Source organism: Erythrolamprus reginae, chromosome Z (assembly GCF_031021105.1).
Source record: "Erythrolamprus reginae isolate rEryReg1 chromosome Z, rEryReg1.hap1, whole genome shotgun sequence".
Classification (NCBI taxonomy): domain Eukaryota; kingdom Metazoa; phylum Chordata; class Lepidosauria; order Squamata; family Dipsadidae; genus Erythrolamprus; species Erythrolamprus reginae.
This window is the reverse complement of record NC_091963.1, coordinates 83,143,338-83,166,837: the sequence shown is the minus strand read 5'-3', so window position 1 is coordinate 83,166,837 and position 23,500 is coordinate 83,143,338. Positions and strand designations below refer to the sequence as shown.

The 23,500-nt window shown below is 32.6% G+C and overlaps 1 protein-coding gene across 1 annotated transcript in view; it reads left to right on the top strand.

Annotated features, from left to right (window-relative positions):
- CLASP2 (cytoplasmic linker associated protein 2) overlaps positions 1–23,500 on the top strand; it is an 817,644-nt gene that overhangs the window by 542,584 nt on the left and 251,560 nt on the right. The window lies entirely within an intron of this gene.

The window sequence follows — 23,500 nt, the reverse complement described above, 5'->3', positions numbered from 1 at the left end:
TGGTCAAAATATTTCTTCAGAAACACTACATACTGAGTTGTTGTTCTGTGCCATAGGTTCATCATCGCCAGACAAAAATGAAGGTATTTTTTTTTTTGTCAGTGTTTCAGTGTTTTGGGTCAGTAGTCTGCATGCTTTTGGAGTCTTCTATACTTTGTATTGTGTTATTTTGAATAGGATATTCAGAAAAAGAAAATTAATCCTTTCAGTGTAGAATTTCTTAAACTTGAACTCTCTTCACAAGGAAATCATATAGTTATTTGAGATTTAAACAGAAAGTAAGAGAGCAAAAAGTTAGTGGGTATCATTTCAAACCCTGAAAACACTTTAATTAATTACAATTCAAACATGATATAATTCAATAATTTAAATTCCATCCAAGTATATTGTTGCTACATTATGTAGAATTGAATACATTATTTCAAAATTAATGAAGCATTGGAATGTATTATTCAACAAGTATATATTTCTAATTGATATACATTTGAGGAAAATAGAAGCATTGCTGAAAATGTTATTTTCTAAAATACAAAATGTATACTTTCAACCTCTTGTAAACTATTGCATATGAATGGTGAATATATTGCGAAGCACAGGCAAATATCCCTTAAGAGACTTATTAGAACGGTCTCTATATTTAATGTTTATATAGTGGGGATAAATTCTAGGTTTTTCCCCCCCTGCAGAGTTCTATATTTTGATACTGAAATTGAATGTCTTGACAAATTAAATCACTTCAGCGGCAGTGGATTTTATTGGGGGGGGAGTAAGTTTTTATGTACAATATCATTTACCTTTCATCTGTATTACAATCAACAATTATCCATTTACTTTTGGCATGTATCTTCTCACAAATGCTGCCTCCTTTTCTTTTGTCACTTGAAAAATCAAATATAGAATTTTCCAACATCTTTACTGAAATTTGCAAATTTGCCATTAGCTAATACATTTCATCAATTACTTTTACACATCTAGTAAATTTGGGGCCAAAAAGGCCTTTAATAATGCTAATTTTCAATTTAATATATCCTTATTTGTTTCATATACATCTCTAAATCCTTATCTTAATTGCCCTTTTTACCAAGAAGAAAACATTAACATAAAAATTATCATTTATCATCCATTCATGTCATATCATCCATTCATATCATGTCATCCATTCATATCAACTAAGTCTTGCAAAGTATCTTCATAAGTATAACATTACTGGAGAGTGAAGGCCAGGCCATAACAGTTCATTAAACATCAATTCAACTCATATTTATATTATTACATATTCATAGCATAATAACTTGCAGCCACATCATTTAATCTACAATAAAAAAGTAATATCAATATAAGTTTTTTTGTTTAGAAAGATCTTTTCCATAATAATTCCCAATTTATCCTTCATTTGATCTATTTTCACATTCAATTCATTGAAATTGAATGTCTTGACAAATTAAATCACTTCAATGGCAGTGGATTTTAAATATTGCATCTAGACTAAAGTTCACTGTATTTATTGTCATGCCTATGGATTTATGACTTTTTGGCTTATATCAGGAGTATCAAATTCACGGTGTCACATGACATATGGTGACTTTTCCCCCTTTCGGTAACCAGGAGTGGGGGTGGGCATGTGATGCATCCAGTCCCTGGCTTACATCATTTTTAGCTATTTTAAATTTACATTTCAAATGTGTATACAAGTATATTTTTCAAATACATATATCTTTCTCAAGTAGCTGTAACTGATTATTGCTTCTTAAATGTTCCTTAAATGTAAAATAGTAATTCCAGAGAGGATGGTGGTAGTGGTGTGAATATGTGTATTCAGATGATATAATTCTTATTCTAATGAAGAATCAAGCTGAAAGTTTAGCACAGTGATGGTGAACCTTTTTTTCCTTGGGTGCCGAAAGAGTGTGTGCATGCACTATCATGCATGCATGAGTGCCCACACACATAATTCAATGCCTGGGGAGGGCGAAAATAGCTTCCCTGCACCCCCCCCCCTCCCAAAGGCCCTCTGGAGGCCAGAAACAGCCTGTTTTTCAACTTCTGGTGGGCCCAGTAGGCTCATGTTTTGCCCTCCTCAGGCTCCAAAGGCTTCCCTGAAACCAGGGGAGGGTAAAAATGCCCTCCCCTATCCCCCCCAAGAGGCTCTCTGGAAGCCAAAAATGTCCTCCCAGAGCCTCTGTACCAGCCGAAAATCAGCTGGCTGGCACGTTGGAACAGAGCTAGGGCAACAGTTCCCGTGCCAGCAGATGTGGCTCCATGTGCCACCTGTCCATGTTGTCTTAGATGTTAGTCTGCAAGATAAGCTGGGTAAATGGCTGGTATACCAATCCCATTACTACCTGATAGCATTCTTTCCTTGAGGATGAACTTGAAATTCCATTTTTCCTCTCTTTGGCAATTTAAATTTTCATTCTGTACAGAACATCTTTAGTAAAGCTCAAGAATTAATGCATATTGTGCACTAATGCAGATATTTGTGATCAGAATATAGAAAGTGTTTCCACCATCATCAAACAGTTCCTGGGACCTTTGAGACTGGACTTCTATAGAACAAACAGACTATTTTATATGGTCATCCCAGATCTCTCATAGCTATATTCAGCTAGTTTCCTGCAAGCGCTGGGTATTTTTTCAGACTTCTTTATGTGTGGTAATAAACAGCAACCAAGCACTTGATATGATTGTCCCCAACAGTCTGTCTTTTGCTTAAGTGCAGATTTTTCCCTTCCAGAGATGGGAGAACAAAACAAATCTGATTAAATGAGGCTAACCTCTAAAGGAGGTTAGCCTCAGTCTGCGGAGAGGGGCGGCATACAAATCTGATTAAACTTGAAACTTAAACTTGAAAGGAGAAGACTCGTGTCTTGCAGTCCTAGATTTATAGTTATTGCTAGAAGGGCAGGTAGTCACTGTGGTTGATGGTTCTTTGCCAAAATATGTGGTGCCAGTTCAGCCTTATTTGGAACACATGGATCATTTGCTTGGATTATTGCTGAGCCCTCTGTACTTCCTTTGAAAATCACCTAGAAACTAAAAGTAGCAGTCCAGTTGCTTGCTGACTCATAATTACAAATTACGAAGCATTAGAAGTACTGATTTTGATTTGATTTGACTCTGAATTAGCTCAGGCATTCATTTATGCAGTCAATACAATCTCTCCCAGCATGGATTTGTTTACTTATTGGATACCCAACTTGCACTAGCAATTCTGAAATGTTACCTTTGGTTAAAAGTATAAAGGAACAAAAAACAAAACATACAAACACTCAGTTAAATGAGAATATTTTTGTAGGATACAAACAAAGAAAATAGAAAGCTGTAGAGTTTTTTTCCCTTTTCTTGCACTTGTTATGTAGATTATCCTTCTTTCTAAAATACAGCAAGCCCCTATTTTATTAATTTTTCATAAACTTCTTAAAACAAATGCCAGGTAATTTTCACTTAGCAACCACAATGGGGGATGACTATTCAGTTGTTAACAAGTAGTTGTTAAGTGAAACTCTGACCTATCTTACTTTTTTTCAGATTTACTTTGCTTTAACGGACCTGCAAAAGTAATAAATGCAAGGATTGAAAGTTCTTTTTCCTCACTATTGCAGCTAAATGAGTCAATCACTAAATGAGGCTATGTGTATTGAGAGGAACATTTGAATTGTGATTGTTGCCATTTACTAACTGTACCTTTTTTAGTTACTTATGTATTTTATTATAAGCATTTAAAAAAAATTCCCCTTTGATTAATATTATACTCTGAATATTTTAATAACTTTATCTTTGTATCAGACCTCCGGGGTGGGGCCACGAAAAGCTGGCGAAGGAGAACAGTGCTCTGTTCCCCAAACCTGAATCCTTTAAAATCGGGGGCCTGAGAACAGGCACATTCACTTTGGAGGAGTGGATGAGAGAGTGAAGGACCCATTGGGCACAGTGGTGAAAAGCAATTGCCCTGTGTGAAGAAGTAAAAACCTTGCAAACCTTGATGCAGGAGAACTGCCTGTCAACATGGCAGCAGTGGGACTGTGACTGCCCGTAGAAACAGAGGAAGGCAAGAGATTTACTACATTCCTGATCTGCTAAGAAGAAACCCAATATGGTATTTATTTATGATATATAGTGAAATTAGTGAAATTTTAAAGATCTGAAGGTGAAAAAGGGGCTTAAAAATCCTAAAACAGCAGCTCCACAGCAGGAGAAAGAAAGGAGAAGGAGGGAACCACAGAAGGGAGCATGTAGATTTATATGAACTGATTTGATCTGAAAAAAGATAAATAAATAAGCACTTGGAAGAGAGAAAGAATAAGAGAGCACAAAAGAAAACTATTATGTTTATAAATTACTAGTCCTTAAACTACAAACTATAAAACTTGAACTGAAATATATCAGATCGATGATCAAGTGAGGGCGGAAGTACGTGCTGAGTGGACATTAACAAGAGGAACAGGAGGAGACTGGGAAAAAAGAAAAAGAAAGAAAGAAGACAAAAAAATGGAGCTTGATAAGAGATAGATGTAATGAAAGAGATTTATATTTAACCTGAACCTAAGGGAGCAGGCTGAATTTAGGCCAACTGAAAAACTAGTTGAGGAAGAGATGGTGATTAGGCGAGCCAGAGGCAATTGACGGAGAGCGGAGGAGAGCGCTCGTGAATGGTGGCAAGATAAACAGAGATGACGTTCTGGAGATGACGGGAGACCCAAGACTGGAGTTTTGAGATTTGAGACCAGAAAGATGCTGCCAGAGGGAAAAAGGGCAGAGGAGAGAGTGAGACTGAGAGCAGAGAGAAACTAGTGCTTAAAAACAGAGAGGGGGGTTGAGATTGAACACTTCCAGACAAGGAAAGATAACAGCGAAGGACTGAGAGACTAGTGGACAAGAAAAAGGAAGTGCAAAAAATAAATCCAGTGTATGGGAGGCAGCAGGAGGGAATCACCACAGTGAAGTGGTTTATTCCCTCTCCAAGCACCCAGAGAAAGGAAAATTCTTTGTTTGCTCTGGACTGCCAAAAGCCTCCTTAAGTGCCACCAAAGGCTCCTCTGGCAGCCCAGAAAAGCCTGAAATGGCCAGGATTAAATGACAGGAAACTGCCCGGGCCTTCATGCTGCTCTCAAATTTCCTGGGAAAATTTTCCGGTCTTGGGTTCTTAAATGGTTCTTGAGAAGAGGCAAAAAAAATCTTGAACACCCAGTTCTTATCTAGAAAAGTTCTTAAATAGAGGCGTTCTTAGGTAGAGGTACCACTATAATGACAGACATAATAGCAAATATACTACAGAGAGACAAACAAGACATCATAAATGGACTGAATGAAATTTACAGTCTATATAAATTATGCCCAGAGACATAAATTGCCGAGGGAAGGCTAACACTGCCCCAAATCTCTCCCAAATCGCTCCCCCAAAAGCTTCGTATCTTGCCCCAAATCTCTCCAAAAATTGCTCTCTCAAAAGCTTCATTTGTTGCCACAAATCTCTCCAAAAATCGATCTCCCAAAAGCTTCATTTCTTGCCCCTGCCTCATGTGCAAGCAAAAGGAGGCGGGGAATTCCCATGCAAGCAAATGGGAAATCCCGGTGGTGAATCCCTTCGGCAGTCAGATAGCTCATGCACAGTAGGAGAGCCCACAGACCGGGGCTCAGGTTCATAAGACGGAAAGGGTTTTTAAGATGAAGCAAAGAAATCTTAATCCCCGGGTTTGTATCTTGAAAAGTTCGTATGACGAGGGGTTCGTAAGACGAGGTATCATTGTACTTCCCTTGGAAGTCTGTGTTGTCTAGCATAGTTTGTCTGCACTCTATATACTTCATCTATGTGGTTTTTAACCCCTTGTTTGTCTGTTTGCAGGTTTTCTATAAGTAATTCAACCACTTTGTTAAATAAATCTTCCTCCGTTGTTTCTGATATGTTATAGAAACGTAAATAAAAAGCAGATTTCTCCATTTCTAACATTGATAATGCACCCTTTAACTCTTTATTGGCTTCAATGAGCATCCCTTCAGCTTCTTCCACTTTATTTTTTGTATTTCCCATGTTTCATTCAATGTTTTTAATTCTTTGTTTGTGATTCACAATCATCTCTTGTATGTTTTTCATTCCTGCCTCTAGTCCCTCAATCTTTCCTAATATTCTTTCAAAATATTTGTCTTTTCTTGGTTCTGCTTCATTGTTTCTTGCGTAGTCATCATGGCTTCCTGGCTTGTGACCATAAATTCTTGTATCATCTCCAATGATCCTTGTATTGATTGTAGTGTAGGTAATTGATCTTGCTTCTCTACTGGTGCCATCTCAGTGGTTGTTTTAGTTCCTGATGATGATAATGGGGTCCCTGTTGTTGTCTTCTTCAATGTTCTGGTATAAGTTGTTGACATGTTCGCCACTCATAGAAGATTACTCCTAAAGCTCATTCACTTTTTTCTTAATAAAGTTAGCCTTATTTTACTATTCTAAAGTTAACAATTATTTCAAATATTTTAATTAATCTGTTACTAAATACTAAATAATAATCTCAATAATTATATAACTATAACTATTCAATAAGCATGGTCAATCAATTTCCTTATCTAGTAATTAATATGTTATCTTATATAGATTATTAGATTATTCAATTATTAATTTCTTAGATTATTCAATAGATTTAAATATATTTATCTATTCAAATAATAAATTATCTAAACAAAACTGGATTAATAAAACAGTAAAAAAAAGAAATATATATATTTAGGCAAACAATGAAATAGAAGAAAGAAAATTTACAATAACAACTTTGAAATATCAGCTTACAGTAGATTCAAATAGAAAGAGGGGAGAAGAGAAGGAAAAAAGGGAATAGGAAAGAAAAAGAAAGGGGAGAAAGGTAGAAGGGGAGAGTCACAAGTTCATATAAAGTATTAAACAATCAGCTCTCTGTTTCACCTCCATTTATTTTACATTTCTTTCATGTGTCTTCTTCTTAAATCTTAAATCAGTCCCAGATCAGTCTAATTTTTTTTTAATAAACCTTATTAATTTTCAATTTAAAAAGACATACAAACTTACAAACATTTAAACACATATTAGGGGTTACCCCTCTTTTCTTGAAGTCAATTTTTAATACAGAAAAAAGGATAAAATCTTAAATCTTTAAATCAAACTAATATTCTAATTGAAAAGAAGAACTATTGTTTACATATTCTAATAGACATAAAGTTAAATTGATAAAATAGAAAAGCCAACAACACTAAAAACAACAAAAAATATCAATAACATTTAATTATATTCATACCGTTCTCGTTACCTTATTTTCAACTTTATTCTTATCTATCCATGTATAAACTTTATCCCAAATAATATAAAAGTCAGATTCTTCTTGATCATTCAGCCTTCTCGTCATCATATCCATCTCTGCACAATCCAGAATTTTTTTAACTACCTCCTCTTTTTTGGGCATATATTCCAATTTTGTGCATAAACTATCCTAGCGGCTGTTAAAATATGTACAACCAGAAAAGAAATATCTTTTTTATATTTCTGTTTAGTTATGCCTAGGAGATAAAATTCAGGGGATTTTTCTATTTCATATAATGTAATCTCTTTTATCAATTTTTCTATCATTCTCCAATATGTCCGGACTTAATTACATGTCCACCATTGATGATAATAAGAACCTATTTCACTTTTGCATTTCCAACAATTTGGGGAGGTATTTGGATACATCTTAGCAATTCTATTTGGTGGGAGATGCCATCGATGAAACATTTTAATTTGGTTTTCTTTTAAAGAAACTGAGTTTGTCATCTTCCAATTTGTTATCCAAACTTTCTCCCAAGTCTCTAGATCAAACTCTTTACCGAAATTTTTACACCAAGTAATCATGTTGTCTTTGAGAATTAAATCTATATTTTTATGTTCTATCATATATTTATATGCTTTCCCAATTAATTTCTTTGAATTTGTAATCAATAAACTACTCAAAAAGTTTTTACTCTTGTTAAATATATATACTTTGCTATCTTTTTGACACTTCAACTGCATCTGTATATATTGCCACCAATCTATTTTAAATCCTTCCTCTTGAAGGTTATCTCTTGTTTTTAAATTCATTTGTTCATCAAGTAACTGTTTATACTTTGGTATTTTCCTATCCGATATGAGATTAGGATGGGATATCGCCTCTAGTGGGGATATCCAGTCTGGTACATTTAAGAAGTGATCTTTCTTAATATCTTTCCATACTTCTAATAAATACTTTCTTATTGTATGTCTTTTAAAATATGAATGTGTTTTTTCTTTGTCATACCAGAGGAAAGCATGCCATCCAAGCATCAGATCGTGCCCTTCCAGAGTTAATATTCTTCTATTTTCTAAAGTTATCCACTCCTTAATCCAAGATAGTGCAGCTGCTTTATAGTAAAATTTCCAATTAGGTAGAGCAAATCCACCCCTTTCTTTAATATCTTCTAAGATACTTAACTTTATTCTTGCCTTCTTGCCCTGCCACAAGAATTTTTTAACAATTGTTGTTAAGTCTTTAAAAAATCCCCCCCCCTGGATTTATAGGTATTACTTGAAACAGAAACAATATCTTTGGTAGAACATTCATCTTAATAGTTGCTATTCTTCCCAGGAAAGATATTTTCAGATTATTCCATATTTCTAAATCTTTTTTAATTTCTTCAATTGCTTTGATATAATTATCATTTTTTAATGATATGGTTTTCGCTGTGATCCATATTCCTAAATACTTTACTTTTTTAACTATCTTCATATCTGAAATAATTTCTAATCTTTCCTGCATTTTTGTCATATTTTTTTTAAAATATATTTTATTGATTTTCTTAAAATAGACGGACACACATACAAACATTGAACACAAAATGGGGATACATTTTCCCCGCTTATCTTGAAAGTATAAATTCAAATACAGAAAAAGAATACATAATTAGATATATGTTGAGTATTAAAAAATTTGCTAAATTTGAGTTAAGGTTTTTCACATTGTTACTAATATATATATAAAACCAAAATTCTTACTATATTTCTTATATATAAACTAATTCTTATATATAAACTAATTCTACCTTAGTCATTAAACAATAAATTTGAACTAATGTTAGTATTATTATTACCCAAGTAAAAACAAATACGACAAATTAACTAAAAATAAATTGTATATCTTATTTTTTCTTATCTATCCATTTATAAACATTGTTCCATGCTTCATAAAACTTAGTATCTTCTTGATCATTTAAACGTCTTGTCATCATATCCATTTCAGCGCAATCTAATAATTTTGCTATGACTTCTTCTTCTTTGGGGATTTCCTCCCCCTTCCAATTTTGCGCATACGTGATTCTAGCCGCTGTTAATATGTGTATAATTAAATATAAAATTTCTTTCTTGTAGGTCTGGTTGGTAATTCCTAATAAATAAAATTCCGGGGTGTTTTCAACCTCCTGCTTTACCGTTTCTTTTATTATTTTCTCTATCATCTTCCAATATATTTTAGCTTTACCACATGTCCACCATTGATGGTGGTAGGTTCCTATTTCTTTCTTACATTTCCAACACAATGGAGAAGTTTTAGGGAACATTTTTGCTATTCTATTTGGTGGGAGATGCCATCTGTAAAACATTTTAATTTGGTTTTCTTTTAATGATACTGATTTGGTCATTTTCCAATTGTTGACCCAGACTTTTTCCCATGTATCTATGTCTATTTCTTTACCAATGTTTTTGCACCATCTTATCATATTATCTTTTAGGGTCAATTCTATATTTTTATGTGCAATAAGGAATTTATAAATTTTCCCTATTGTTTTTGTTTGATTAAGAGTAATTAAATTGCTTAACAAATTTTTATTTTTGTTAAAAATATAAAGTGTTTTATCCTTCTGGTATCTAGATAGAATCTGGGCATAATGCCACCAATCTATTGTTATCCCTTCATCTTGTAATGTAGTCCTAGATTTTAATTTCATTTGGTCATTTAGTAAATCTTTATATCGCATAATTTTTTTTGTCTTTTGTAGATTTTGGGTGTATTATTGCTTCTAGAGGGGCGAGCCATTCTGGAATAGTTAAAAAGTGGTTTTTCCTTATGTCTTTCCAAACTTCTAGTAAATATTTCCTTAATGTATGTCTTTTAAAATATGAGTGATTTTTCTCCTTATCATACCATATGAAGGCGTGTCATCCAAGCATAAGATCATACCCTTCTAAATTTAATATTCTTTTATTTTCTAGAGTAATCCAATCTCTAATCCACGTTAGGGCGGCCGCCTGATAATATAATTTCCAATTTGGAAGTCCAAATCCGCCCCTTTCTTTGATATCTTCTAAACAATTTATTTTTATTCTTGCTTTTTTCCCTTGCCATAAAATCTTTTAAACTATATTTGTTAAATTTTTGAAGAAAGTACTCCCTGGGTTTATTGGGATTACCTGGAATAAAAATAAAATTTTAGGTAAGATATTCATCTTGATTGTTGCTACTCTTCCTAAAAAAGATATTTTCAAATTATTCCAGATTTCTAAATCTTTTTTTATTTCTGTCAATAATTTTAAATAGTTATCATTTTTTATAGTTATTGTTTTAGCTGTTAACCAAATTCCTAAGTATTTTACTTTTTTAGCAATCTTTATTCCAGAGATACATTCTAACTTGTTTTCTTGGATTTTACTCATATTTTTAGTTAAAAGTTGTGTTTTGCTTTTATTTATCTTTAAACCTGCTACCTTTCCATATTGTTCTATTGTCTGCATTAATATTGGGACTGTCTTAATCGGTTCTTCAATTATAAAAGTTAAATCATCTGCAAAGGCTTGAACTTTGTACGTCTCGTCACCTACAGTTAGGCCTTTTATTTTAGAGTCTGTTCTTATTTTAATTAATAAAGTCTCCAAAGCCATAATAAATAGCAATGGTGATAAAGGGCAACCTTGGCGAACTCCCTTGTTTATCTCAAGTGTTGTTAATTGTTCATTATTCAATATTATATTCGTTGTTTGTTTTAAGTAAATGGCATCTATTAAGTTAACGAATTTTGAGCCAAATTTCATTTTATTTAATTGCATTTTTATAAATATCCAATTAAGATTATCAAAGGCTTTTTGAGCATCTAAGAACATTAAAGATAATGTTTTCCCTGGGTGTTGCTCATAATATTCTAACATGTTTATGACAATTCTAAGATTATTTTTGATTTGTCTGCCTGGCAAAAAACCATTTTGATCTTGATGTATTATTCCATTTATAACTCTTTTAAGTCTGTCTGCATATATAGCAGTAAAGATCTTATAATCCACATTCAATAATGATATAGGCCTATAATTTTTAATTTTTTCTGGTGCTGTACCCTGCTTATGGATTAAGGTTGTTAATGATTCTGTCCAAGATTTAGGAATTTTACCCTCAAGTCTACATTCATTAAAAATTTCTAACATATTATTTCTTATTGTTTCATTTTCTATTTTATACCATTCTGCCGGTATAGCATCTGGGCCAGTTGCTTTATTGTTTTTTTGTTTTTTAATTATTATTAAAAGTTCTTCCATTGTTATTGGTCCATCCATAATATTCTGTTGATCTTCCGTTATTTGTGGTAATTTTGAATGTTCTAAGTAATTAAAAACTTCATCTTCACTAGTAATATCTTTTGTGTATAGTTCTTTAAAAAAATTATTCACAATATCTGCTTTTCCTTCTGTGTCATATTTTATTATGCCATCATTATCCTCTAGTTTTTTAATAAGTTTTGATTGCCTCTGTTTTCTAAGTTTATATGCTAACCATCTGCCTGGTTTGTTCGCGTGTTCAAAATAATGTTGTTTAGCTCTTTTTATCTTTTCAGCTATTTGATTTTGTTCTATCAATCTAATTTTATGTTTGATTACACTCATTTCTGTTTTCAAATCTCTATTCTTTATATGTTGTTGTGATAAAGATTCTAATTGTTTTAATTCATTTATTAATTGTTCATATTTTATTTTATTTTCCTTGTTATGTCTTGCTGTGTAGGATATCGTTAATCCTCTAATGTATGCTTTAGCTGTATCCCATAAATTTTGTGGAGTAGTATCTAAGTTTTTATTAATTTCAAAAAATATTTTTAATTCTTTTTCAATCCAATCCTTGTATTTCTTATCTTTCAAGATATTTCTGTTCATCCACCAATTAACCTGTTTATTTTTAGTTCTCATATAGACTACCACAGGATTATGATCGGCCCAAATGTTGACATCTATCTTGACCTCTTTTATTTGTTCAGCAATTATTTTTGAGGCCCATACCATGTCTATTCTTGTCCAAATTTTATGGGGGTTGGAGTAAAAAGTGTATTGTCTCTTGTGGGGATGTCTTTCCCTCCAAATGTCATTTAATAGTAATTCCATTTTCATTTTCTGGAAAGTATTAGGCAATAAGTTCTTACTTCTCTTCTTACTTTTGTTGTTTCCCCCCCCCCGAGTGATCTAATTGTCTGTTTGTAATAGCATTAAAATCACCAATTATTAACATATTTTCAATATTTAACTCTGTTATTACTTGATGCAATTTTTAATAAAATGTTATTTGATCTTCATTAGGGGCATAAATCGAAACAATTACCAAAGGTCTAGGTTCAATGTCAACTTGTACAATCAAAATTCTACCTTCATCATCCTTATATATTTTGTCATATTTTTAACTATAAGTTGTGTCTTGTTTTTGTTAATTTTTAAACCAGCTACCTTACCATATTCTTCTATTGTAGCTATCAAAATTGGTAATGTCGTCAATGGATTTTCAATTATAAAAGTCATATCATCGGCGTATGCTTGTGTTTTATATGATTCTTTCCCAATGATTATTCCTTGTATTTTATTATTTGCCCTAATCTTAATTAGTAATACTTCGAGGGATAAAATAAACAATAAAGGTGAGATCGGACATCCTTGTCTAACTCCCTTAAAGATTTCAAATTTTTCCAATTGTTCATTATTTAGTATGATTTTCGTTGTCTGTTTAGAATATATGGCGTCAATCAAGTTCACAAATTTAGTACCAAATCTCATTTGGTTCAGTTGCATTTTAATAAATATCCAGTCCACGTTATCAAACACTTTTTTAGCATCTAAAAACATCAGGGACATTTGTTTCTCTGGATGTTGCTCATAATATTCCAATGAATTGATAACCATTCTAAGATTATTTTTAATTTGCCTGCCCAGTAAGAATCCATTTTGGTCCTGATGTATTATCTCTTCCAAAATCTTTTTTAATCTTTCTGCATAAATTGAAGTAAATATTTTATAGTCTACATTTAATAATGATATAGGTCTATAATTTTGAATTTTATCTTTATCCTTATTAATTAACGTTATTAACGAATCAGACCATGATTTTGGTATTTTACCATCCATAACAATCTCATTAAAAATTTCCAACATATTATTTATTATTACATTGCTTTCTATTTTATACCATTCCGCCGGAATAGCATCCGGCCCTGTAGCCTTATTATTTTTTTGTTTTTTAATAGTTGTCTGCAGTTCTTGTATTGTAATTAAACTATCTAACCTTTCTTGTTGTCCTTCTGTTAGTTGTGGTAAGCCTGATGAATTTAAATACCTAAAAATCTCATCTTCTTTAATATCTTCTTTCTTATATAGTTCTTTATAGAAATCTTGTACGATTTTTGCTTTTTCCTCACTTCTATATTTTTTAATGCCTTTGTCATCTACTAGTTCTTTCATTATTTTTGATTGTCTATACTTTCTTAGTTTATATGCGAGCCATCTTCCTGGTTTATTGGCATGTTCAAAATACTGCTGTTTGGCCCTTTTAATCTTTTCTGCTATTTGCTTTTGTTCAATAAGTTTTATTTTATGCTTAATTAAATCCATTTTCCTCTTAATCTTGTAGTCTTTAATATTGTGTTGAAATACTAACTCAAGTTGTTTCAACTCACTAGTCAGTTGTTCGTATTCTATCCTTTGTTCTTTATTTTTCTTTGCTGTATAAGAGATCGTTAATCCTCTAATGTATGCTTTAGCTGTATCCCACAGATTTTGAAAAGAGGTCTCTGAATTTTTATTGCATTTAAAAAAAAATTCTAATTCTTTTTCTATCCATTATCTGTATTGTTTATCTCTTATAATGTTCCTATTCATCTGCCAATTCATCTGTCTCTTTTTATTTTTCCAATATATCAATATAGGACTGTGGTCAGGCCAAGTATTAGTATCAATCTCAATTTCTCTAATTTGTTCTGCAGTTGTTTTAGAGGCCCAGGCCATATCTATTCTAGTCCAAATTTTATGAGGATTCTAATAGAATGTATATTGCCTTGTAGAAGGATGTCTTTCTCTCCAAATATCATTTAATAATAATTCTGATCTCATTTTCTGAAAAGTAGTAGGTAGAATACTTTTCTTTTTCTTATCTTTTTTCTTCCCTGAATGATCTAATACCCTATCTGAAATAGCATTGAAGTCCCCAATTATTATCATATTTTCAATATTTAGTTCATTTATTTTTTGGTGTAATTGTTTGTAAAAACTCATTTGATTTTCATTCGGGGTGTAAATAGAAACAATAACAAGGGGTTTTGCGTCAGTATTTACCTGTACGATTAAAATTCTTCCCTCCTGATCTGCATATAATTGTTTGGAGTTTATTGAATTTTCAACGTATATTGCGATACCTCTTTTTTTTGGTTCGCCAAACTTGTATACGTGTTTCCAATTTTAGAATTTAATAATAATTTTCTATTTGTCTTCTTAATATGTACTTCTTGTAAAATCACAATTTGTGCTTTTTGTTTTTTGAGTTTGGAAAATATTTGATTCCTTTTCCTTGGTTTGTTAAGTCCATTTACGTTTACTGAGAAGATTTTCAAATCTCCTGGTACTGGGATCTTTAGATTCGCGCTCTGGTTGTTTTCTACGTGCTCCTTGCTCTTCCACACTCCCCTGGGCGGTGCTGCTCGCTACTGTCTCTGCATCTCTGCTGATGGTTTCTGCTCTGCTTGGTTGCTCAAGATTACAAATTCCACTTGTTTCATAAAATTTTCTAGCTTGTTCGATGTTTTCTATTTTCACTCTATCCGCCTGCCAATGCAGAGAAAGTCCCTCAGGTACAAGCCAACGAAAGGTAATGTTTTCTTTAATGATGATTTTGGTTAAAAAGTAATAGTCCCTCCTGCTTTCTCTCACTCTCCTTGGGACTTGCTTCAGTATAGTTATTTCTTTTCCTTTGTCTTGTAGTTTTTCATTTCTTGTCCATCTCAGAATGTCATCTCTTATGGTCTTCCTCACAAATTTGATATGTACCTCTCTCGGTAAGTTATTCCATCGGACGTAGCTAGTTTGGACTTGAAAAACTTCATCTATCTCTTTTGATAGTTCTGTAGGGTCCATCTGTAGAATACCTCCAATTATTTCAACCATCTTAGTTTGTAAGTCTTTTTCTTTTTCTTCAGTTATGTTCTGGAATCTCAGACCATAAGAGGCGTGTTGTATTTCTAAATGTGTGATGGATTTATCATATCTTTTTTTAAAAGAGTCTGTTTTGCCTTCGTAGGCATCCATTCTTTGTTCAACTTTGTCAATCTTCGCTTCAGCATTCTTAATTCTTTGTTCATTTTCTTTTAATGTCTGTTGTATTTCGTCCATTTTCTCATCTCCTTCTTTCATCTTCGCTTTCATCTCACCTGTATTTGCTTTCATCTCAGCAGTGTCTAATTTTAATTCTGCAATTTCAGCCTTTAATTCTTCACGTTGTTGATTAGCATCATTTTGAGATTTTAACATAAAGTCCTTCATTGCATTTAACGTTTCTTGGATCATCTGAAGCGATGGTTGTGCTTGTGCTTTCTCTTTTTCTTTGGCAGACATACTTGCGATTGCGCTTTGGTGTACAGGTGATGCCAAAGGGGAGACTTGTGGAGATGTTGATGAAGTTAATGCTTGTTTTTTAATTGTCTTTGTATATGTGGAAGTACTCGACATCTTATTTTAAAATCTTAATTTAGAAATTTACTGAAATCCAACAAACTCTAAATTAATTTAAAAATTCTTAAATTGATACTGAATTGATTACTGATCACCTTAATTTATAATAACAATAATAATAACAAAAAATTCAACACCAATATTTCAGCCAAAGAAAAATCTTAAGATCTACTTTTAAAGTCTATAAGAGCAATATTCAAACCAAACTATTAAGGAAACAGTCAAAGAAGCAAAATAAAAAAGAAAAGACAAGAAGAAGGAAAAGAAGGAAGAGAAGAGAGAAGAAGGAGAGAAGAAAAAAAAAGACAGAAGCAACAACTTATTTTGTAATCAATCAATATGTCTATTACTCAGTACACAATAAAAAGGAAAAAAAAAGAAAAAAAAGCAGATATATCTTAAATGCTCGGTAAAATCTAGAGGAGAGAAAACTAATGGCTCTCTCTAACCCTCCCTTAATTAATTTTCTTTAAATGTATGGCAAAATGCTTATATAATTTTTATACAAAAAACAGTATAATGAGAGAACAATTAAAAATTTAAAAAGGCACCACAACAAGGGGAGGGAAAGAAAAGGAGGTTATTAGCAATTCATTATATTAATAATAATACAGTAATAATATCTCCCAATCAGTATGTTATACGGAGCCAAAAAGAAAGAAGAAAATAAAAAAGAGAAAAACTAATATATCAATATTATACTTATACCAGAATAAAAGAAGTCTCTTGTTAATTACGAATTGCCTGTGAAACTTTTCTTTTAAAGTCCATCGATCTCCAAATAATAATGCTATAAATTAGTCCCGGTGGAAGAGAAGGGAAAAAAGTACTCCAAATTCCAAAGCAAAAAAAGAAGAAGAAAGTAAACACACTTAATCCTTCAAATCGAGTGTAATGTTTGTTGTTATAATATTTGTAGTCCAATCCAATCCAGTAGTTAGTCTGTGTAAAAGTAGTTACTTGTAATCCGATCTCAAATTATGGTCCAATAAATCCGTTTCAAGAAAATAACCCCCCGAGTGACTTATATGGTAGGTATAGGGAAGAGACAAAGAAAAACTTTTCCCTTTCTCTTCTTGCCTTCAAACAAAAATACTGGTGCAATAATCACAAATATTTCAAATTCATCAAGAGTAGAAGTAAATATACGAGGAGCAGAAAGGTCAAACCGTAGGGAAATTCATTAATTCGTCTTTTTCATTTGATTAATTGTTTGATTCACTCTGGAACGGAAAAGAAGGGGGGGGGAAAGCCTTGATTTGTAATCCTTCCGCTGTAGAAAAAAAGAGCCTAAGTTTCCAGCTTCATTTCGTCTTACAGCCTTCCCCCTCGAAGCCTCTACAGGGGTGAATTTATTCTTTCTGGTCTTTAAATCTTGAAAAGTTAATTTTCTTTCTAATAATCAGAGAAACGAAAGTGTAAAGAAACTAGTTCCGGCCGCAAATCCTTGTCAGCATATGGATATGATTCTTTTCTTTACAAACTTTCCTTTTCGCCTTTAACTTTGCAGTTTTTCTTATTCTCACTTCCACAAACAAAAATTATTGTATAGATGAAATTATACCTTAGGTTCTCCTTTTCTGATGACTCCTTTTTCCTGCGATGATGAAGTTAAGTTTATTCTTCTTCCTTATTCTTCTCACTTCCCACTGGTGTGGTCAGGCTGCTATGGCCGATACCTCCTTGGAGGCTCGGTTTCCGCACTCCAAAGCCGCGGGGTGGTCCTGTCCACTTCGGGACCTCGGCGACAGCCCCTTGAGGACAGGGGAACCCCCTTTTCTAGGATCGGTCCATCTGGGCCCGATCCGATCTCTGGGGGCGACCTTTGGAGGGGTAGAAGGATCTTCGGAGACAAAGCCCTGTCCCAAAGCCTCCGCAGCAGCCCCGGTCCAGACCAGAAGCCCCAGTCTAATTTTTCTATTGGCTTCAGTATTTGATAGTTAGTCTTTAATAGGTGATAGTCAATCAATAATAGTCAGCAATCAATAGTCCAATAATCCATTAGTCCACCATCAATAAGAAATCAAGGGGTAAGTTTTCAGTCCATATATATTCCAAGCTATGGTCTGCTGTCTTGACCAGCTGATATAGTCCATTGACCGTTCATTCTCTGGATTCTCAGCTTTTCACTTTTTGTTCTCCAAACTCCAAACTCCCCACAAAAATTCCGAAAATCATCTTCTCTCCTTCTTTTTAATCATCACCTCCACTCTCCGATCTCTTATCTTCAATCCCAAATCTCCATTCATCTCCGTCTCCATCTGTCATTCCTCTCACGCTGAGTCATTCATGCTCCACCATTAACTTCAGCCTTCAACTTTCACTTGTCAACTTTCACTTGTTGTTTACAATCTGCTCCCCTCCACACAATCGCCACCTGGTTCAATCAGGAGACTCAATTTTACAGCTACTTTACTCCAAATTCTTCTGCTGTGATTTTATGGGTGCAGGATTTAGCTGTTAAGATCGAATCCACTGGTGCTTGCTATTTAACACTTTCTCCACTTCCCAGCTGTGAATTTAGCTTGGCATGTCTTTGGGCCGAAAGAGAAACTTTGGTTTTTTTTCCCGTCCAATCACAGGGGTTTTGTCTATCCCAGCGGGGGTTTGCGCCTCCATCCACTGCTCTGAATTTTCCCCTTTATTTATCTCTCCCCTCCAGGGAGTTGCTTTACCAAAGAAGTGGTTTCCAAATGGAAAATCCCAAGCAGGGTCCAGCAACAACTAGACTTTGCTTTGTGTCGCCATGGTGCCACCCCTGGAAGTCAGGGATAAATTTTGAAAATATGATAAATGATATTTACACAAACCAAAAAGCAAGGATATTAATAAATGGTGATATAACAGAACAATTTGAAATTGAAAAGAGAGTAAGATAGGGCTGCCCACTTTCTCCATTAATATTTATTTTATCAATTGAACTGCTACTAAATAGGATACAGAGTACTGTAATTAACAAGTATTAGGAACAAAAATAAAACAGCAAGAATACAAAGTTCAAGCTTTCTCAGATGATCTGGTCTTCTTTTCAAAAGACCCGACAAAATCAGTCACATACTTATTAAAGGAATGAGAGGAATATGGTAAAATTGCAGGATTTAAAATTAACAAAAATAAAACTAAAATATTAACCAAAAATTGTAAATATGATAAAAAAACAAATAATTACAATCCTGATAGGCTTACTGATAGAATCAAAAATAAAATATTTGGGATTATGGCTCACAACACGATATATATCCTTAAAAGAATTAAATTAAATTGCCGAATAAAACTAAAAAAGATTTAGGAAAATGGACCAAATTAAATCTATCAATAATGGGAAGAATTAATATGATAAATTCCAACATACTGCCCAGATGGCTATATCTTTTTCAGACGGCGCCAGTAAAATTAGAAAAGCAATTTTTCACAAATTTAAACCATATAATATCTAAATTTGTATGGAATTAAAAAAAACCTAGAATTAGAATTAAAGCTCTACAAGATTGCAGAGCAAGGGGAGGATTTGGTCTCCCCAATTTAGAATTATAATGCTAAACAGCCAATTTACTATGGATAAGAGAATGATAAAGCTAGAAAATGAGAGGATTTTAACAATAGAAGGTCATAACATACTTGAGGGGTGGCATGCACACTTATGGGAGAAAGGAACGACTAAACGACTATGATAAAGAAAATATTGTTAGATACATGGAGAAAGATAAAGAATAAACATTATACTGAAATACCATAGAAGCTCAAGTACACCCCAACCTAATTGATAAAACTATAATAATAACATATGAAGAACTTTTGGATGCAAAAGGCTCAATGAAGAGTAGAGAGGAATTGGAAAAGGAAGGAAAAAGATTAGATTGGTTACCATATTACCAAATAGGAAGCAGATATAAGAAGGATTTAGTAGAATATGGAATATGGAAGAAAATAAATACAATAGATAACATTTTGATGGGTCCAAGAAAAAATTTATTACTAGAATGTATTTGTTAAATTTTGAGAATGTAGAAGAATCTGTGAAAGAAAACATGATAGCATGGATAACCGACTTTGGTTACAACATACAATTAGAAGATTGGGAGCAACTTTTGAAATTAAATTTCAAACCGACAATATCTATATGTTATAAAGAAAATCTTTATAAGATGTTCTACAGGTAGCATTATGCCCTGGCAAGACTTGCAAAAATTTGCAATAATTTAAATAGCGAATGTTGGAAATGTAAAACACCATACGGCATGTACTATTATATGTGGTGGACATGCTCAGAAGCAGTAAATTTTGGGCCTTGATTAGAAATTGGTTGAAAGAAATTCTAAATTATGAACTAGAACTAAAACCGGAAATATACGTACTAGGCATTATCAGTGGGCATCATAAAAAAAGCAAATTTATACCTAATAATCCATGTACTCACAGCAGCAAGATTGAGTTTTGCACAAAATTGGAAAAAAGAAAATATGCCAACAGAACAGATAATAATCAGAAAGATACTAGAATGTGCAAAAATGAATAAAATTACAATGGAATTGCAGAATAAACAGTGAAATGAATATTAAACCATATGGGGAAAATTATACAAATGGTTAGAGAAAAAAACAGAAATAAAATAACCAGACAAAATAAAAGAGGACAATGTAGAAAAGGCAATGTAAAAAGAACTTTATTTCAAAATGTACAAGTTTCTGTAAACTTTTTGTAGGGTGTATTGTATGATGTGACTACTTTTTGTATGTGTTTGTTTATGCTTTATGTTTCAAAAAATTCAATAATAATAATTTTTTAAAAGTTAAGAACCTCAATGAATCCTGCCATGAGTAATATATGTAATAAATAAACTGAAACAACATTATTTTGACATTAAAGCAGTCTTCTTTTAAAATAATTAATTTGATAAAATTAAGATGAAAAATAGTAATCAACTACTTTTGTATTATAGACAATGTATGAAAATGTATACATACTTTCAGCAGCTATTTTTCTCAAATTTACCCTGAAACCTTCCTGATTGGAAGCATTCCAGGCATTTATGCTTGTGTTGAAATTTGAAAGAAGGAAGTGTTTATGTGGAACAGCAGGTTCAAAGACTCCGCTGATTTTATCAGAAGGAATAGGATTGGATGGATATTTTCAACATTCATTTAAAGAAGCTTTTTACTCCTTGTTTGGTGCAAAAAATCTAAATTAAAGCAATTTCACAAATTATCACTCCTTTGGGTAATTGATTATTCTGCCCAGGTGGGTGGATTTTTCCTAAATTGTCTGTCATCTAGGAATTAAATAAAGCACCAATGCACTTGTTAATGAAATCAAATACATTTATTATTCAATATAGATATTATTTAGTTGAGATAATCAACTAAATATCCTTGAGGCTATGCCATCATGCCCTCTGCATATTTGAATCAACTTTGGACAACTCATGTATCATTTATTAAATGCCAAAATATTTACTCCAGTTAGTGGTTGGAGTCTTCTGGGTATATTTGTTTGTTTGTTTGTTTGCTTGCTTATTGGATTTATATGCCGTCCCTCTCCCCCAGAAGTAATGATGGAATTAGCCTGCATATGCATAGTTTTGTACAGCAGTTTCCATTAACAGTATAAGAAAACTAACAATATGGAAGCATAATTATTTTTTCTGTCATATTTACTAATCATTCAAATAATGATTCAACAAGTACAGGTAGATATTTTTAAAATTGGACAGCTGTATTTAGTTACTTCTTCACTTTTGCATGAATGTTAGATATGGAATTATTGTACATTATCCCTCCTCCGCTTTCATTTGATTCAATAGAACAAAAAATATAATACTATTTTTCTGTACCTATTAAACATTTTCATTATAGCTTTCAACAGTTTGATGTGACATTTCAGTTAAATTCATTGCTTTACAGTTTTTGGTCAAGAGCTGAAAAAGTGTAATTATACAGCATCTGAGCTTGGTGGAAGCTACTTAAATGTGCTGCTCTTAGCCCTAACCTTCTTGTGGCATTTCCAGCTTTTTATATGAACTGACTAAAGCTTTTTTATTTTCATTCACCATTCATTATTAACCTGCTCTTCTCCATCCCTCTTCATGGATTTTAAACCCTTGCCCTATTCCTGCCTTTACACTTGTTCAGGATCACAGTCTGCTAATCCACAGTCTGGTGGTAAGGTTTTTAGATTTTGTGTGTGCATTCTTGTTTGACCATCTATCGAATGACCCTATTCAGCAGAAATACAGAAAAATATGTTCCAGGCCCAAAAATACTAATCATGTATGAAGAATCAAAACCATACCGAGAACAGCTCAATAAGAGGGATTGGGGGCACATTTGTGATGCTATGGGGTGTTTCCCCCCCCCCAATTATTCTAACCAAGGAAAAAATATATTGTCACATATTTCAATCAAAATGCGTTAAGTGTGAAGATTCAGTTTATAGTTTGTATGGTGTTCTCCAAAATCTTCAAGGAAACAATTTGAAATAAGTAGTACTTTTAAAAGTATATAGTTAGTGCGCAATTAGAGTCTTGGTAAAAGATGTTACATATGCATTTGAAAAGAAAAAAATTCAGATTTGATCAATTTTCAGTTGCTTTTTACAACTCTCATCCTGTGTGATTAGAAATAATACCTTGATTTGATGAATGGTAATCTAAGGAAATTTTGAAAAAATCTACAAAGTATATATTCTTATATCTGGTTTGATATATACATTTTTCTGCTGCATAGGCTCCTATATAAAAAGAGCATATATTCAGTATTTCCCAAACTTCTGAAAACTGAGCTATATTCCTGTTTCTGAAACAAAATTTAGCAAAATCCCAATGTATAGACAGCAAGGGCTATACTTGTTTAGTGAGATAATAATACTGATTATATGTACTTATTTTGTCTTCTTTCAGAGATAAGGAAATACTGTTGTATTAGTTTCGTTCAGTTCAGTTAGGATTTATCTGTCTTGTTGGATCTGTTTTGTTTTATACTAAAACCTTCGAGACTACTAAATGAACCATGGTACAAAAAACATCTCATTTATTCAGAAATATTTTAAATGTAGCAGATTAAGTTTTAAGTTTAGTAGAATAAGTTAATTATGTTGATACTTTACAATTTTTGTTGATCTACTACAAAATCCCAAATGTAGTGGATCCAAAATTACTCTGATTGTTGTTTTCGTAGCAACATTAGAACATGTTGAATTTCATAAATTATATATAAGCATGAAAATGTTTCTAGTTTGGGAATTGCTGTTGTATTACCACTGTTATTACATAACATTTGCATTGAGCACTGTCTTGCCTCATCATCTTTCATGGAAGTTTCCTACTTCTTATATAGAGGTTTAAGGTTCCAAAAATAAAAAATACATTGGCCTATATAATTGTAGATTTTGTGAAATTATTGATTATGGCAGAGTTCCAATCAACAGCTATGGTAAAAGCAAATTCATAAATACATGAATATTTCTATATAACTCAAAGCATTAATTTTTCTAAACACATGTTTCCTTGGTAATCTACATCTCACAGAAATTCAGAAG